The sequence below is a fragment of the Sarcophilus harrisii genome, chromosome 1 (genome assembly GCF_902635505.1).
Source record: "Sarcophilus harrisii chromosome 1, mSarHar1.11, whole genome shotgun sequence".
NCBI classification, from domain to species: Eukaryota; Metazoa; Chordata; class Mammalia; order Dasyuromorphia; family Dasyuridae; genus Sarcophilus; species Sarcophilus harrisii.
This window is the reverse complement of record NC_045426.1, coordinates 496,250,716-496,268,431: the sequence shown is the minus strand read 5'-3', so window position 1 is coordinate 496,268,431 and position 17,716 is coordinate 496,250,716. Positions and strand designations below refer to the sequence as shown.

Genomic DNA, 17,716 nt, shown 5'->3' with positions numbered 1-17,716 from the left:
ATAGAATAAAGTGACAAATTCTGGAGGAGCTTTGAGAAAGCAGGTATATTAATGCACTATCCGTGTAGCTGAACTAATCTGGCATTTTGGAAAACAATGTAGAATTACACATTAAAAACTATTAAAGTGTGAATATATTCTTTGATTCAACAATTACATTAATACACCTATTTATACTCTAAAGAAATCTAAGTAAGAGAAAAATATTCTTTTGTATAAAAATAATTATACAATCTGTTTTCAATGTCAAAGCATGAAAAACTTAGTGATTGTCCATCCACTTAGGAAACGTTGAACAAGTAGATAAATGTGATGGAATATTATTGTGCTCTAGGAAATGATGGAGAGATTTTTATAGAAACCTGGAAAGACTTATATGAATTCATATAGAATCAAGTGTGTAGAAGTAGGAAAATAATTTATATAAAGACTCTGAGAATTACAGTGACTACCCACGATTCCAAAAGATGCAGGATAAAATAGGTTACTCAATTTCTGATAGCAAGCTGATGATTTTATAGTACTGATTTATATATTTTTTCTTTGACATGGCCAACTTAGGAAATTGTTTTGTTTGATTATACATGCTCATTTTAGGAACTTTTTCTTTTCTTTTTCTTAGAGGGGACCTTAGAGTAGGGGAAGATGGTTCTTTTAAATCAGAGGATGATAAGTTAGAGAGTTTTGTAACTATGAAACTTAAAAATGAGACAGACAAATATCAAATTGGGAATTTTAGAGTAATATCAAAGTGGAAAGTACCTCTAGAAATACCATAAATAAACAAATTACGAGAAAGAAAACTACTTGGAGTACTTTCTCCTGGCATCCAGAATATGAGCTGTCTATCTGAAAACCATTTCTTTTGTTGTATGACAGGCTCAACATTTCTTTCTACCATGTATTTTCCTGATAACATTATTTAATTCTTCTGGGAAGCAGTCATAATGTCAGGGTTTTTTTCATGACACAACAAAGGAAATTAAATATGAACTGGAAGGATGAGATTAGCTAAAATATCAGTAGATATAAAAAATGCCTGAATTTGACTAAGAAAACATGAGATGATCACAAAATTTTAAAAAATTAGAAATGATTCTCAAAATATAAACTAAAAACCTTGACAAAAAGTAAATTATTTTAGTAGATGGAAAAGTGATTAAGGGAATAGATGAAGGAGAAATATAAATTCAGGAAATCCCCAGATGAAGAAAGATTTGGAATTAATGTAGAGGAAAAGTACAGAACTGAAGACAAATCAAAGAGAGGTATTTAGGAATTGTTGGAATTCTTGAAAACTATAAAGGAGAAAATAATCTGATTAATATAATTCAAGAAAATTTAAAAATAAGAGATAATTTAAAAATTTAATAGCTAGTTGAAGAGATCTGGGAACCATTCAATATTAATACTAAATATAAAGGAATTTCCTTCCTCTGGCTTATAAGGAGGTATTATTGAATGGAATAGAAATTAGGAACAATTATTGTCTAAAATGTAGATATCAGTTATATTCTAAGCCATAGTTAATTTCTTTCTTTTTAATGTCTTTCTCTTCCCTTATTTGGTCAGGCATTCTTCCTTAATCCTTTGAATTCTTTATAATGTTAACTTTTTTTTTGTAAAAAACATAATCTGTTTGAACCTTAATTTGGTATATAGTTTGAGATATTAGTCTAAAATTAATTTTTGCCAAACTGCTTTCTAGTTCTTTCAATATATTTAATCTAATGATAAGTAATTACTTCACATCATTTACAGAACAGGAATGATTAGAACAATTTTGTAAATATCCAGCCATTTATTTTATAGCTCCATCTGTCAATTGTTGATCAGTAACTGATCAACTGAAACAGAATAGCTTCTGTTTTCTATTTTTGATTTATTAAATTAATTCTCTCCTACTAATTTATTACAATGAAGTATTTGAATAAAATTAAATTATAAAATGAGCAAATATTTAATTTGGTGTGGGACACCAAGCACAAGGAAGAAATAAATGAAACAGCAAATATAGAAATGGTTGAAAAGCAAGTTAATTTACAATGCCCTTGTTTCCAGAAAAAAAAAATGCAATTGAACAAAATAATAACTTCCAAAGACTCAGATGAAAACACAAAGGTATTCTGTCAAAATTTAAAAAAAACAATTAATATGCTACACAAACTCTTTAAAAATAAAGATTACAATTTATCTATTTTTCATGCAAGAAAAATATAATCTGATCCTGAAATCTGGAAAAGTTAATACAGAGAAACCCACTGATATCTCACTCTCATTAATAAATATCAGTGTAAAAATATTAAGTGAATATAGGAAAATATAATGCAACAAGGGCAATTATTTAAAAATATTGTGACTAGCATGGTTATAATTCTAAAATAATATGGGATTTTCAAAATAACATTTCATTTTATAAAAAAATAAAATTAAATAAATGGACTGAGGTAATATATTATGGTGAAACCCAGAGGGACTGTTTTTGAATACAGAATTATCTTTAATAAATCACTTAATTTCTCAGAACCTTAATTTCTTCCTTATAAGAAGGGGGTACTTAGACTAGATCTCTTAGTTTCCTTGCAGTTGACAATCTTTGTTTCTGTATACAGAAAGCAGAATTCAGAATTAGGACCAATGGCATACAATATACATATATCTGAAAAATCCAAGACCAGTAAATATTGTGGAAGTGAATTGAATTGGATCCAATAAGCCCTCTTGACAAAATTGGAAATCAGCATCTTACATCTTATGCTGTAAAAATTCCAAGTAGAACAATTATCTAAACATTAAAAAATGTTTAAAAACTGAAAAAAATTGGAAAACATTCATGTACTCACATATGTATTTATGTATATATTTATAGTTGTGGGCAGAAATGTCTCCAGCTATTCAATAAGTTGAAAATATATCCCCAAAAGATGGTTTTGATAATTTTTTTCATAGAAAATATATATTCAGAAAAGGAAACAGATAACAATAAAAAAGATTTCTGGAAACATTTGTGATGACAATGTAGCATCTACAAGGAAAGAAACAAATTTATTAGTGCAAGCTCCATTCCAAAAATGGATAAGTGGAATATGAATGATAATTATTAGAGGAAGAAACACAAATGATTACTAGTTGAAAATACCTGGAAATTATTAAAATATTCTAATAATTTGAGGAATACAAATTAAAACATTTCTAAGAAACCACTTATTAAAGATAATTAAAAGCCAAATAGAAGGAAACAACAGTGGGTCTATGGAGACTCTGGAGAAACAACTACTGCTACTGAAACTGAATTAATTAGTTGCTTTTGAAAAAGCAGCATATTTTATGGTAAAACAACAACAACAAAATCCTCTACATTCCCTCTATTACAACAAGTAATTCTCTTAATACCAAATACTCAAAATGTTACAAAGACCTATTTAATGATAAAAAAAAAAGTCACATTTACATAGCTGTCACTACATGCCGGATGTTGTGCTAGGCTCTCAAAAGTAAATTCATTTAATCTCTACAATGACATTGGATAATGTTATTATGCCCATTTTACAGAAGAAGAAATTGAGGTAATGGTTAAATGACTTCCCCCAAAGTTAGTACTTCATTCACCACGAGCAATTAATTGTTTCATGTAAGGTCATTTAACATTTTGCTTTCATATTTGAATGTTTATTTTTTGCTGGGAGAGCTGAACCTAGAGTCAGGGATACCTGAATTCAAATGCTACCTGAGATACTCTCTTACTATGTCACACTGGGTAAGTTACTGTCTGCTTCAGTTTTCTCAACTATAAAATGGTGATCATAAAAGCAACTATCTTCCACTACTCCTGAGAGGAACAATCATTTTGCAAACCTTAAAGAACTATATGAATGCTATCTACTTTAGTCTTACTTGACAATATGATATCCTGGTTATACATATCATCCTAGTGACTTCTGCTACCTGAAAGGCCTGAAATAAATCAAATGATATTACATAGAAGCCAAGTAAGTATTTATTAACTTTTGAAGTTGGTAATAGATAGGAACAAAGTTATTTTCTGTTTAAACATATCCACCATGGACAATTTATAGTGTCTAGGGAAAGTGAGTAGTGAGTTTAATATTAAAATGTAATACATTTTAAATTGTATTGTTTAGTTTTAACATATAACAATATATTTTACAGTTTTATTCTTTGTAGCATGAAGTAACTCAAAACTTTTGAGAACTTAAGCACATCTTCAGTCAGGTCTGTGATAATAAATATATAGCATTCATTGGCAGAAATGTATGCATGGTATACAGTCAAGCTTAAATTACTTAAATATTATTTTATCTATCACTTTATCAAATATAAACAGTCAACACAACCATACACCAAATCCTGATTTATAGAAATTGTGGGTTTTCAGGGAGCAAAATCTCAAGCTGAATATTTAACAATAGCTCTTCTGAGGCCATTGGCCTCCAGTGCACCCCTGGTTCAACTTTTAATTGTAAAATAATTGTCCTTTTAAGGTTCTGATCTTTTAGCATTTTTGTGTAAAGAAAAAAATTATATAAATTGTTAAGGGATACAAAATATTACCTCTGTCATAGATGATCATTTGGATGACCAAAAGGAGTAGGAAAAAAAATTTTGGTTTAATTAAAACTGCTAAAATCTTTGTATAAAAAATATGGTTGTATGATGGGAATTGATCATTTTAGGACAAAAAATAAACTTTGGCTTAATATAAAAATTTAAATTATTTTATGAATAGTGTAGAGACAAATTTTATTTTTCTGAACAATTTGATAGCTTGGGGGAGCAGCAAAAAGTAATTTTATAAATCAAAAACTGGAAAATATTAGTACAAAGGAAGTCAGAGACAAGTTTTATTTTTATGAACAAGTTGATATCTTTGAGGAGAAGCAAAAACGAATTTTATTTATCAAAAATTAGAGAATATGAGTACAAAATAAATAATTTTGAATGATGCAAAAAGAGATGCTGGACCAAGTTGAAAATATGTGAAGATTTTATGTGGCAGTTAGGTGGTGCAGTGAATAGAGTACAATACTTGAAGATAGGAAAATTTCTTTCTGTGAGTTCAAATATGACTTCAGACACTATCTGTGCAGCTCTGAGCAAGTAATTTAACATTGTTTACCTTCATTTCTTCATCTGTAAAATGATCTGGAGAAGAAAATGGCTAACCACTCCAGTATCTTTGTCAAGGAAACCCCAAAATGGGGGCACAAGTTGCCTGACATGACAAGATAACAAAAAAAAAATTATTCTTACATTTTATATACATTGTTTAAGATTAAAGAAGGTGATAATATAATGTGAAAACATCTAACATTTGAAAACTGACATATGACTAAATAAGGTCTGTTTATTTCATGGGAAATATATGGTGAGTTGTCATTTTATAAATGAAATGTGAGTCAATGAGTGCTAGGAGACTCTATTCTGAGACATTTAAAGGTATAGGGATTAAGAGACTAAGAAAACATTATTGTGAATAGAATTAATAAATTGGCAACAGGGGAAGACTCATAAAGGATGAAAATCACTTCTGTCAGAGCTCTGTGAAGAGATCAGCAATAATAATGTCACCTGATAAAAAGTTTATGATTGGTTAAGGAGATATTCAAGTTCATTAGATAAGAGCAACATTTTCAGATCTGGCTCTTTAGTGTCCTTGAGATGTTAAGACAGTTTAAGACTCTCTAAAGTGCTTATGTTTCTTCCCTTTTTGATTTTAGAGGGAAAGGCAGAAGGGAGGAAAAACAACTGCTATATAGGAAAAAGACACTGAAATTTAATTCAATTTGAGGAATCTGGGTTAATCATTTAGTGAACTAGCATTTATTATGTTCCAACTATGGGCAAAGTAAGGGGAAAAAAGAAAGGTAAAAATAGCCCTTGTTCTCAAAGAGTTTACAATTTAATGGAGATATTATGCAAATTACTATGTAAAAACGATATGTAATACAAAATAAATTAGAGGTAGTCTCAGCAGAAAGGAACAAAGATTAAGGAAGGCTGTAAAAGATTTATTGCAGAAAGTGGGACTTCAGCTGATATAAATAAGCTAAAGAAGTCAGGAAGCAGAGATAGGACAAAGATAGTTACAGGCATGGGAAGTATCTAGTCAAAAACAGGAGACAGAGTTTTGAATTTGATGAAGAGGTCAGTTTTTTACTTGCTCAAAACTGTTTTTTTTTATCAAAACAGCCAATAAGAGGTTGAGTTTGATTTGTATTGATTACCAAGAGACAACCAGTTTGATAAGCTTTGCATTTTTCTGGCTTAAATGGAATTGATATCCAAATTAATAGGTAACACTTTCTCAAAACTCTTTGAAGAATGATTATAAATTAAAAGAACTAGCAAATTTAAGAATACAAAAGATGAATCAATGACTAGAAAACAATATATGACATAATTACAGCACTATAAATGGAAAGGGTAAACAATAAACAATGAAAAGTGAATGCTGCAAAGAACAAGCATGGCTCCAAAGGAATGAAATAATATTAAAAAAAAAAAACCATTAGCCATATACCACTCTTTTGGAAGCATGGTACATATATAGGTATGATACTTTGGTTTTTTTTCAGAATTGTTGAGGTATTGGTCAGTTTTACTCATTTTTTTTTCTTTTCTTTTTCTTTAAAAATGTTATTTTTACATGAAATAACTCTCTGGAAAGAGGACAAGGCAGGGGAATTAGAAAAAAAAACTGGTGACATAAAAAAGGCAAAAGATATCCACAAAATTTATTTTTATAAGCAAAAAAAAAAAGAGATAAAGATTTGCCCAACTGGAAAGTGGTGAGACCCAGAAGACGAATAGTTAGTTGAAAAGTAGCTTTATGTTATTCAGATTGTGAGAGACAAACTAGGGTTAAGTTTCCACAGAATAATTAAAATTCTATTCCTCAAAAACCATGAACAGACAATAAGAAATACTGAAAAGATAAGTTTTCCACTGAATGTTGAAGCCTCAAGGTAATGCAAGGTAATAAGTATCTCTGACCAATGAGCTTTTGGGAAAAGAGACTCAATGGGCTTCAAACTTTTGATAAAAGAAGTCTAGGCTAGAAACTGGTTTAAACTTACCAGGTTCAAGGACCAGGAAAGACTTTTCTTTATTGCCTTTGCTTAATAAACCTCATGCATATATAAGCTGACAGACCCTGAATAGAATTACAACCTAATTAATAGAACATGGAATGTATGAAGAGGGAGAGGCAATATGATTAGGAGTAGAAATAATGTGACCCTAAGTGGAAATGACCAATCCATTCTTGAGGGGAGAGATTTGCCACATATTATCTGTACCTACTGCTCCCTCTTCCCATCAGAGGAGTGGATCCTGATTCTGGCCAGAAACGTCCAGTTCCTCTAGACTTTCTCAATAAAATTTCTTTGTTACCTGAGGAATTTCAGTGTCAGCTTATTTCTAACAAGATCTGTCTGAATGGAAAGGTGATATAAACCCTTTGGTCTAGTTATGATGAGTCACCATGTGTACATGGGATTTTCTCTCTATTCTTCTCTACCAAGTTCTTATAAGTGGATACTTACTTTTCCCATAGTTTATAAGTGAATTTATGAATGGAGTCTACATTTAAGTGTAATCTATTTATGATTACTACATCTTTGTATATATTAATTATGCTATTATTGCTTTTTATTCTTGTTTCATATATTAAAGTGTCATTATTTTGAGTGGTTGATTTGTTAAAATTGAACTGTATTGGTGGGGACTTACAAGTTAAAATAGTAAGTAAGGGGATTGCATTCTTCCAAAACAATATTGTTACTAGGATTCTGAGAGAATTTGAATGTAATTAATTGAGTATTGGAGGCTCTTCTCTACAATGTTGAAGTTAGGTTTGAGTGATTATGCCAGTGGAATGAACAGTATGCACATGTCAAGTTGTATAAGAGACTGGGGTTGCTACCCCAAATTCCATATAGTGAGAAGCAAGTTATTAAAGAAAGAATTTTGTCAAGTGTGTTAAATACTGTGATAACAAGTTATATCATCCAGGATAATGAGTTTTTGACACACTCAACTAATATGAGTACACTGAATGATGATTATGCTTGTTATATACTGATAATAATCTGTTTGGGGCCAGAACTTGAAACAAGGTGCTAAATCAGTGGAATTGATAGAGACAATGGTTGTTTAGCAGGGTGCTTAACACTTCTCTAATTCAGCATATATATTTAGTGCTTACTATAGTTCTACAAGATTCACACCCTTGATAAGAGAGCATATGTGATTACTGAACTGAAAGGGAGGCTGCTCCAGAGACCCCCAAGAAACCTGAACCAGAGAACTTTACAATAATCCATGTTATATTGACTATTATAGTATACTTGTATATTATATTCACTCAACAGATTTCTGATTAATTTTGTTTAGTAATTATGAAAGGCTATACATTGGGTTCCAAAACTTTATTTCCTAAAATCTTTAATGAATCTTTAAAAATAAATTAAAAAAAAGAGCCCTAGATTCATAGTTGAGATCTTTTAAAGTTCATCTAGTCTAATTTCCTCATTTTACACCAGATTAAACTGAATCCTAGAGAGATAAAATTATTTTGCCAAAGTCACTTAAATAGCAAATGACAGAGTTGAAATTTGAACCTAAGCTCTCCATCTATAAATACAGACTTTTTTTGAGCCTACTGGAGTGTCTAAAGGATTGTAATTTCTAATTTACAAAATTTCTGGTCATTTTCTTAATAAACTTTCATATTCTGTCATGTAACTCTAATTTAATGACTTCCTAGAGTGACTGCTTTTCCAAATTAAGGGTCAAAATTTTGCTAATAAATACATCCACTGTTAGATTATTAGTTCACTTGCATTAGACATGAGATAGGTACATTTTTTATTTATGAATAAATTTTGGAATTATGGATAACATTTTTGCATCTATTGAGAATATTTCATGAGTAGATGATTTAATCTTAAGGGAAACTGAGGCTTTTCTTCTCATTGCACTTAAGACATGGTCACATGCTAAAAACTTCCTTGTTTATACCTGGATTTCCTGATACAAAAGGACTTATGGATGTAAGGCAACCATTGAGAGGTGTTTCACAAATTGAATTCCAGAACACTAAAAACAAAAATTGCAGATATGAAAATTTGGTTAATGGTCAGGAAAAAGATTCCTAATGATTGTTATCTCACAGTATTGCCAGTTTTATTCTCAGCTCTGAAGGTTCCATGGTCAATTGATATAAAAATGATCAGGTTTTAGGAAAAAAACAAAACAAAAACAGAAGTTTTAAATGAGACTTATTTGTACAACAAAACCAATTTAATAACTTATCTAGAGAAATACAGCTGCCAAAAAGATGAATGTTTGTGTAGGCCAGAGAATATGTTATCTTCCCTGAGTTGAAGCTTGTTTTAGAAACTAATTTATGTTTGGAAAGCTAAGTAGCAGACATGGAGTATTTAAGATGTCTACATAGAAATAATTCTGCTTTTAGTTTCAGCATCCTCTTTCCTTTCCCAGTACTGGGGAAGTATTACCGACCTATGTTTTCCGTTGCCATTAAGGTACTTTTCATAGGAGAAAGCTCCTGCTTATTTGGGGGAAGAGTTAGATCTTTACTAAACCTAATTTCTTGCTTACTACCTTTTCTTTCTGTTGCTGTCCTTCAAAGGTAATATGCCTGTACTTTCCAAAGGGTGAGATCTTTTTAGTAAGTCCCTTGAATTCTCTAGATTTCAGGCTGAAATTTCATTAAGATGAAATGGTGAGACTAAATGATCTCTAAAGTCTCAATCAGAAATAAACATTAATAATGAATTTTGGTAAGTGATAATGAAAATGATATATAATAAAGTTTTAATCTCAGGAAAAGAATCTTACATAGTACCTGTCTTTTGATCTTCATTTTATGTTCTCCTTTAAGAGTTTGTAATATATTAAATTTTGGATAAATGTATGCCAAATACAAAGCGCAGTGTGAATAGTCTAAAAATATTACACAGTTAAGTATCATAATTTTTTCTCTATGCTGACAGAGAAGTAAAAACTTTGCCCTCTGGCTTGGAGGAGCACTTATAGTAGGAGGTCTAGAAAGGAGTATCTTTAAAAGGGGGAACAGAGTTAGCTTCTTCAACATCAAAGAATTCACAGTTGACAAAGTTCTTGTGTATTTGAAGAGGGACCTGGAGGCTAAAATGATTTCTTTTTTCTCTGCAGGAAAGCTGAACTTTTGAGGTTTCAAGAAAACTGGGCATTTTTTTGTATCAGTATCTCTGATGACATTCACTATTTTTCAGTATTAAGTTTTAATTCCAGAGCATGAGCTACAATTTACCATGAAAATCTTTAATATGGTTTTTAATATAAATATTTACATTTTTAAGTAGCTGAAAAAAGATTTCAATCTGGAATATATATCAAGATTTACTAGTGCTGTGCCCTTAAGAACATAATTTGTGAAACAGCAATTGCCTTGTATCTATCTACATCCATTACTTTTAGAAACAAGGAGCATTTTTTATTGGTAATAAAATAATTTCCTGAAGCTTATTGAAATTTCCATAGGACATTTGCTTGTGGGAAATAAATTAGTTACTTTAAACAATAAAGGACATCCTGGTTTCAGAGCCTGATATGAAACTATGAAGATTTTGCTGTGAAATTATAAATGAAAATGAGGGATTAGGAGGAAAACTTGACAAAATTGATGAGAGAAAAGTTGTTTTCATAAAGTTTTATTTCACGGTATCATTTGTCATTCAGTTACATAGCTCATTTGACAGAATACAAAAGAACTATTATTTTGGAGTCATTTTTCCAGGCTAACATTACAAAATGTCAGCTGATAGAAACCATATAAACCAATAAGAAATCATCCTTCCATCTATTTAACTCCCAAACCTATCTAATTGAATTATATGAGTTAGATTTTGTATTATTTATAGTTTATTAGTTTTATTTGAAACATAATTTTTGAAGAAAAGAATTGTTGTTGCTTATTCTTTGTGCCTCCCCCTCCAAGAAATAGGTATTTGAGCAGAATAGACCCTTAATGAATGAATGCATAAATATTATATATAACATATATATACATGTGTGTGTGTGTGTGTGTATGAAATAGGAGACCATTAAAGAAACAGAAGAACAGAATGACATAATGGCTGGAGTGCTACATGTATAATCAGGAAAAACGCTGATTTCAAATTCTATATTAGCTATGTATTAGCAAATCACTTAACTTTTTGAGGCCTTAATTTTCTCCTCTGTAAAATGAATTAATTGAAGTTTAGTAACTTCTGGGGTCTCTTGCAGGTCTGAATTTATGATCATATGTATGAATTTTAAAAATAGAAAGTTTACACTCTGACAACAAGGGATTACCAACAGAAAATTTGGTCCATTGAGAGGTATGATAAATAATAGTATTTTGCTTTTATAGGATCTTTCCTTTTTTCAGTGTTTTTTGCACTCCTATTTCAATATTTAAATAAACTGTTATTTTGTTAATGTTCTTATTTTCTCAGACTGTATGATTTTTGTCTATGCTCTTCCATAAATTTTCTATAAATGTACTCTCAGTTTACAGGGAATTTTCATGTAGTTCTCTTAATTTACATGGGTGATCCCTTATTCTTGCTCTATGTTGTGTTTACCTTCTTTATCATCTGTACATCTTTTTAATGCCTTTTTTTTTTAATACTTCTGGGACATGCCATCTATAAAATGATAATTCACCATGCATTTCTTAAACGACTTTTTGATAGATCATTATCAAAATCATGTCTACTGAATGTTTCCTATGCCTACAAAATACTTACACTTCTCCCAGGTTTAAAAAAATCCATTATTTGGTCCATCCATCCTTGCTATCATCCTGTTTCTCTTCTTCCTTTTATGGGTAAATTCTCTGAGAAGGCTATCTATCATAGGTTTTTTCCACTTCCTTTCCTTTCATTTTCTTAATATTTTTTTCAGTCTAGCTTTTGAGCTTATCATTCAATTGAAATTGCTCTTTCCATTTACTGATAATCTCTTAATTACCAAAACTAATGTGCTTTTCTTACTCATTCTTTTTGACCTCTCTGTAACCTTAGGCTCTGTAGATCAACTTCCTTTCTTTTAAAATCTCTTTTTCTCCAGATTTTTTGGTTACACCTACCTGTCTCTTCCTCTTCTTCCTATCAGTCCAACCTCTCTTCAATCTTCTTTTGCTGCATTTTCATCTACGTCCCAATCACTATGGATGTTCTCCAAGACTCTGTCTTAAACCTTCTCTTTTCCCCTTTATACAATTTTAATAGATGTTTTCATCAGTTTCCATGGTTTTAATTATCTTCTTTATGTGCATGACTCCCAGATCTACTTGTCTAGCCTTAATTCCACTCTCTACCTTTTGTCTTATGTCTACAATTGCCTTTTAAACATCTCGATTATTTGCATGTTGTTTTTCCAATTAAATTGTGGCATTAAGAAAAGGATCTGTTGTTTTATTTTGTTTCACCTTTTCTTTGGATTCTCAGTCCTTAGCATAGTAGGGTAGGAATTTAATAAGTGTTAGTTGACTGATTGATCATTCTGTGAGACAAGCATTATGAAAATTTTTATCCCATTTTATTCATATAGGCAATTTCAAACACTCCAGCTGTCACAGCTAGTTGCAGATCCAAGACTAGAAAGTATTTTCTAACCAAAATATAATTAAACTTTGAGGACCAGATATAAGTCATAATGCTTTAGTCAGATGAAGTGAACCAAGTAAAATTTCCAAGTAAATGACTACTTCAACATTTAAGTGCTACTAATGGTGAACATTTTAGGCTTTTCAGCACACCTTATGGTGAAGTAGATTATAAGTAGCTGCCAATGTACTTATTATTTATATGCACTAAGTCTGGGATTGTGCCACATTTCTCTTTTATTATCCTGACTCAGTTTCCCTAATTGTCCTGATTCAGTTTCCCTAAATTGTCCTGCCTGGGTTAGTCTGAATTATTCTGCTTCAGTTTATAATTGTTCTGCTCAACCTTACCCCTCCCTTCTAATCATGATGATCCAGATAAGGAGAAATTCCTTCTATCTTAGGCATTATCAGAATGTTGGGCACCTCTCCCTATTCTGTAATCCCAGTTATCAGATATCCTTCCTGCCTCCCCTCACTCTTTCAGAACTGGATTGTTAGTCCCGTGTTCCCACTCTCAGCACTCTGACTCCACCCCTGCCTCAGTCTACCCCCTGTGCCTGAGTCACGTATATATGTGTCATTGAGAACTCACATTGTTTGCTGGATTCTTGGAGATGATAGTCTCATAGTCTCATTCAGCCCTGGGACCAAACCATGGTTCCATTTGGTCTCAGTAAATCTCTCCCTTTCAAATAAATTATTAAATACTTTCTAATCTTTATCTTGCCTCAGTTTCTTTGGCATTATAGGATAAGATATAAAAGTCTTGGTTTAAAAATTATAAACATGTATGCATATTGTATACATATGTATGCATATTATAAACATATGTATATTATGTATGAATATTATATATATATAGCAAACACACACATATATTTTTTTTCTAGCTTTATGTCATATTACTCCAATCACTGAATCACTTAGCCATCTTTTTATTTTAAATGAGGAAGAGCAAGGAATGATCATTTATATGGTACATCTCTTTACAAAAAATTGTATGCATATGTTTATGTGTCTACAACTGTGGGACAAAGTGAGTAACATTGGTTATTCATTGGATAACTGTTAAAGGTTGTTTATGTATTGATTCCATTTTCTTGAGTTTTTCTTCTCCTCTATTTTTCTTTTGGGAGCAGAAAAATATTTGGAATAAGGATGACACTCTTGAAGAGAGATTAGTGAGGAATACAGTTGAATGTGTAGACAATGGAAAAACAAAAAATATCAATAACGTGTTTTTGAATAGGTTTTCATTTCTGTTTAGGGATCAAAATTTTATCTGCAACTACTAATCTCACTCTGTGGGAGAATCCTATGCAAATTATCTGCTCCTGTTGAAAGTTGCACTTTGTGTTATATAAAGACATTCATTCATTTATTCATTCATAAAACAATTGTTTAAGTGCCTACCTTCTGAAAGGGATTCATCTCAATGAATTTATCAATTGTATTCAGTCCATAAGATATAATAAGGCAATGTGCTGAATGCTGAATGAAATAAAAAGATTAGTAGTCTTTGGCCTCCTGGAGTATAAAGTCCAAAAGGGAAATAATACCTATAGAAAATCAACTGCAATCTATAAAATGCAAAAGTACAATTAGAGTGATCACAGTGATGTTTTAGTTCTGAGTAGGGACTGATTGCTTCTGGCTATGGTAGATCAGAAAAGACTTAGACAGATCATTTGGTCTAAAAAAGGGTGGAACAGTCTAGACTTGAACTATTGGGAGTTAAAATAAATATGATTTTTCAGATTTTTTTCAAGTTGTATTTATGTTTATATAAAGGAATAGTGAAAAGTTTCATTGCAATTCTTATCACCTTAAATTTTTAAAAAATACCTTAAAATACCCCCCAAACCAGAAAGTGAGTTGACAAATTCTCTTTTACTAAGTGACAAAAATAGTCAGCATGATCACCCACAAGGAAGAATGCAAAAATATCCAGAAGGGAAAAAACAGCTCCCACTTACTTTTAGAAATCTAAGCTTTATGTCGGAATTCAATTTTACAAGAATAACCTTAGTTAAAATGGTTAGAACATGCATATTATTAGAAATAGAACATTTATCATCTTTGAGGGGTGGGGTAGGTGGGGATTCACATTTAGAAACATGGGAAACTCTCCTACAAAAACTACATTTATGCAATATAATTCTATGGAATATATTGCACCAAACAATGACATGACAATCTGGATTGGGAAGAAGTTGCACAGAAGGACAGCTTTTATTAAGTTGCAGATGGCCTTACTCTAGTTGGCTGAAACTATTGTGACTTGGGAATAGGAGTGAACTCCAAATGCCAGAAGCCATCCCAGATGGCACAGCCAATATAATAGAGAACACATTTCAATAATAATTTAAACAGAAAGCATAACACTTAGAGAAATTGGCATTTAACTTACTTCTGGGCATAAGAGCCCTTTCCTCATGAGGAATTTCAGTGCACATCAAGAACATCAAAATTTTTTTATTTAGATCATTATATAAGGATTTGGAAAGTCATCAACTTAAAACATAAATATTAATCAAACCAATAAATATATGAGTAAATATTTACTATATATTACATACATAAATATTTACTATGTACAATAAATCCAGTGTACTAGACCCCATGAAAGAGAACCAGAACTAGATCTAGTTCTGATGTTCAGTGCATCTATGTTTGCTTTAATGGTGGTGTGATTAAGTATCTGAATGGATAGATTAGTGGATGAATATAACCTCAAATTTAAGTGTATTTTCTCTTTTCTAGAAGCTTCAACCTGAATATTTATGTAATTTCATTTCAACATGTTTGTCAAGAATTTAATTTTGTCAGTCCATCTCTGAGACTTAAAAGAAATACAGAAATAATATTATACATTCTATAGATCCAATAGATAATTTTATCAAATAAAATAATAATGTGATAAAACAAAAAATAAATTTGACATGGAGGCAGCTAGGAATCGAAATGACCTGAGTTTAAATCAAGCCTCAAATGTTTACTAACTGTGTGATTCTGGACAAGTCATTTAACTTCTCCCAGATTAACTTTCTTCATCTGAAAAGTGAGGCAAATAATAGCATCTACTTCACATAGATTAGGGAATTTCCCTGGGATTATCACTTTTTTTTCTCTTGATTGAGTTGGAATAGTTTATATTTCACTGGGACAGTTCATTTCCTCAGTATATGATCTGGTAGTCAGTTATTCAATAAACATTCATTAAATTTAAGCTATGGGCTAGTTACTTGCTAAGGGAATATGAAGAAAGGTAAAAGACAGTATTTGTCCTCAATAAACTTACAATCTCATGCAGGGAGGAGAGACAACCAGCAAACAAACATTACAAACAAGCTGCATACAAAATAAATAGGAAATAATTAAACAAGAGAAGGCACTGCAATTAAAAGATATTGGAAAATTTCTTTAGAAGGTAGATTTTAATTGGGACTTGCAAGAAGCCATGGAAAGCAGAAGGTAGGTGAATATGAAAAGGGAAAATATTCCAGGTAGGGAAGAACAACAAAAGAGAATGGCTATATATATACAGTCTTATTTGTTTACTTTTTTGATTTTTCTTTGTTACTCTCTTAATTAAACGGTTTTATTTTATTTGTGTGTGTGTGTGTGTGTGTGTGTGCGTGTAACTGGTATTTGGTGGAAAAGGAATTAAATGTTGAATATCTTTATCTATCTATCTATCCATCCATCTATCTATCTATCTATCTACCTAATCTTTTCAAACTTCCACCCTCCTTAATGAATGGTAATGAGGAATAAAGCTTGAACTTATTTTTTCCTCATACTAATAATAGGGGGCAGATTAATATAAAAGATTAAATATAATTTTAGCTCACTGCACTTTTTTTTTCCTGAGATCAAAGAAAATCTTCAATCTGTTGCTTTTTCTCTTGGCAGGATTCAAAGTCTCCTTGCAGAAGAGGTGGTTGAAGAGACTGGTAATGCCTTCTTTGCAAGACACACATGCAGACACACATATACACAGACACATACACACATACTTTAATAGCTAGAACTTATACAGTAATTTAGGTTTCCAAAGAGTTCTATATATGTTAACTCATTTATTGATGATTCCTTTAGATCCTTATAACTATACTGTGAGGTAGGTATAGTTATTAGCTTCATCTTATAAGTGAAATAAATGAGGTTGATGGGGATAAAGTGATTTGCCCAGAATTCATATAGACTAAGTATCTGTGCTAGGAATTGAATTGGGAATTTTCTGATTTCGAGTCCAGTGCTCTTATTTATTGTACCATCTAGCTACTTCTAAAACTTCTTTTTTCATGATATATAGCTCTAGATTCTAGGCTCAGTTATTTAAGACTTGATTTTGACTCTTCACTCTCACCTTTCTCATTACTTTTATCTATATATACTGTAGTATAATAATGAGTTATTTAATTTGTGATACTCAAAATATCACAATATTTTAGGTTTTACGTGTTCAGGGAAAACATGGAGTGAGATCATTATATTTTTTGTTCTGAACACTGTGTTTCCATTAATACAGAATATATTAGTTTTTCAGCAGGCACATTTCTATGTTATTTCTTCACTATATTCTTGCGATTAACACCTACAACTATTTTAGACAGAAAATTCACTTGTTATATCTCATCCATACAAGAGTCATACTTCTGATTTTTATTCAGTTGGAATACAGACTTTATTAAATGCTACCTTTGGAAATCCCATCCATTTTTCTAGCTTACCAATTATTTTTTAATTTTTTAAGAATCTTGTTATGTTATTCATTATATATCTTTTTATATCCACAATTTTGATAAATATGAAAACTGTTATTTTTCAAGTTATTCATAAAAATGTTAAATGGGGCTGGTAGTTATCAACTCTTTGAAATAACACAATGAGATCAGAGAGTCCATTTTAAGAGGAATTTTAATCAAATTCCATTTGCTATTATTAGTGATATTCCCACTAGTTTGTTGAGGGCAGCTTAGTCTATTGTATTGAAATTTGACAATCCTTGGGATTTGTTGTTGCTGT

At 31.0% G+C, this 17,716-nt stretch overlaps 1 long non-coding RNA gene across 1 annotated transcript in view; it reads left to right on the top strand.

Moving 5' to 3' along the window:
- The window catches only part of LOC116420609, a 94,561-nt gene that overhangs the window by 42,438 nt on the left and 34,407 nt on the right, over positions 1 to 17,716 (top strand). Inside the window, exon 2 of the long non-coding RNA XR_004230975.1 lies at positions 16,601 to 16,641. This is a non-coding gene — a long non-coding RNA (uncharacterized LOC116420609). The remainder of the gene's footprint in view (positions 1 to 16,600; positions 16,642 to 17,716) is intronic.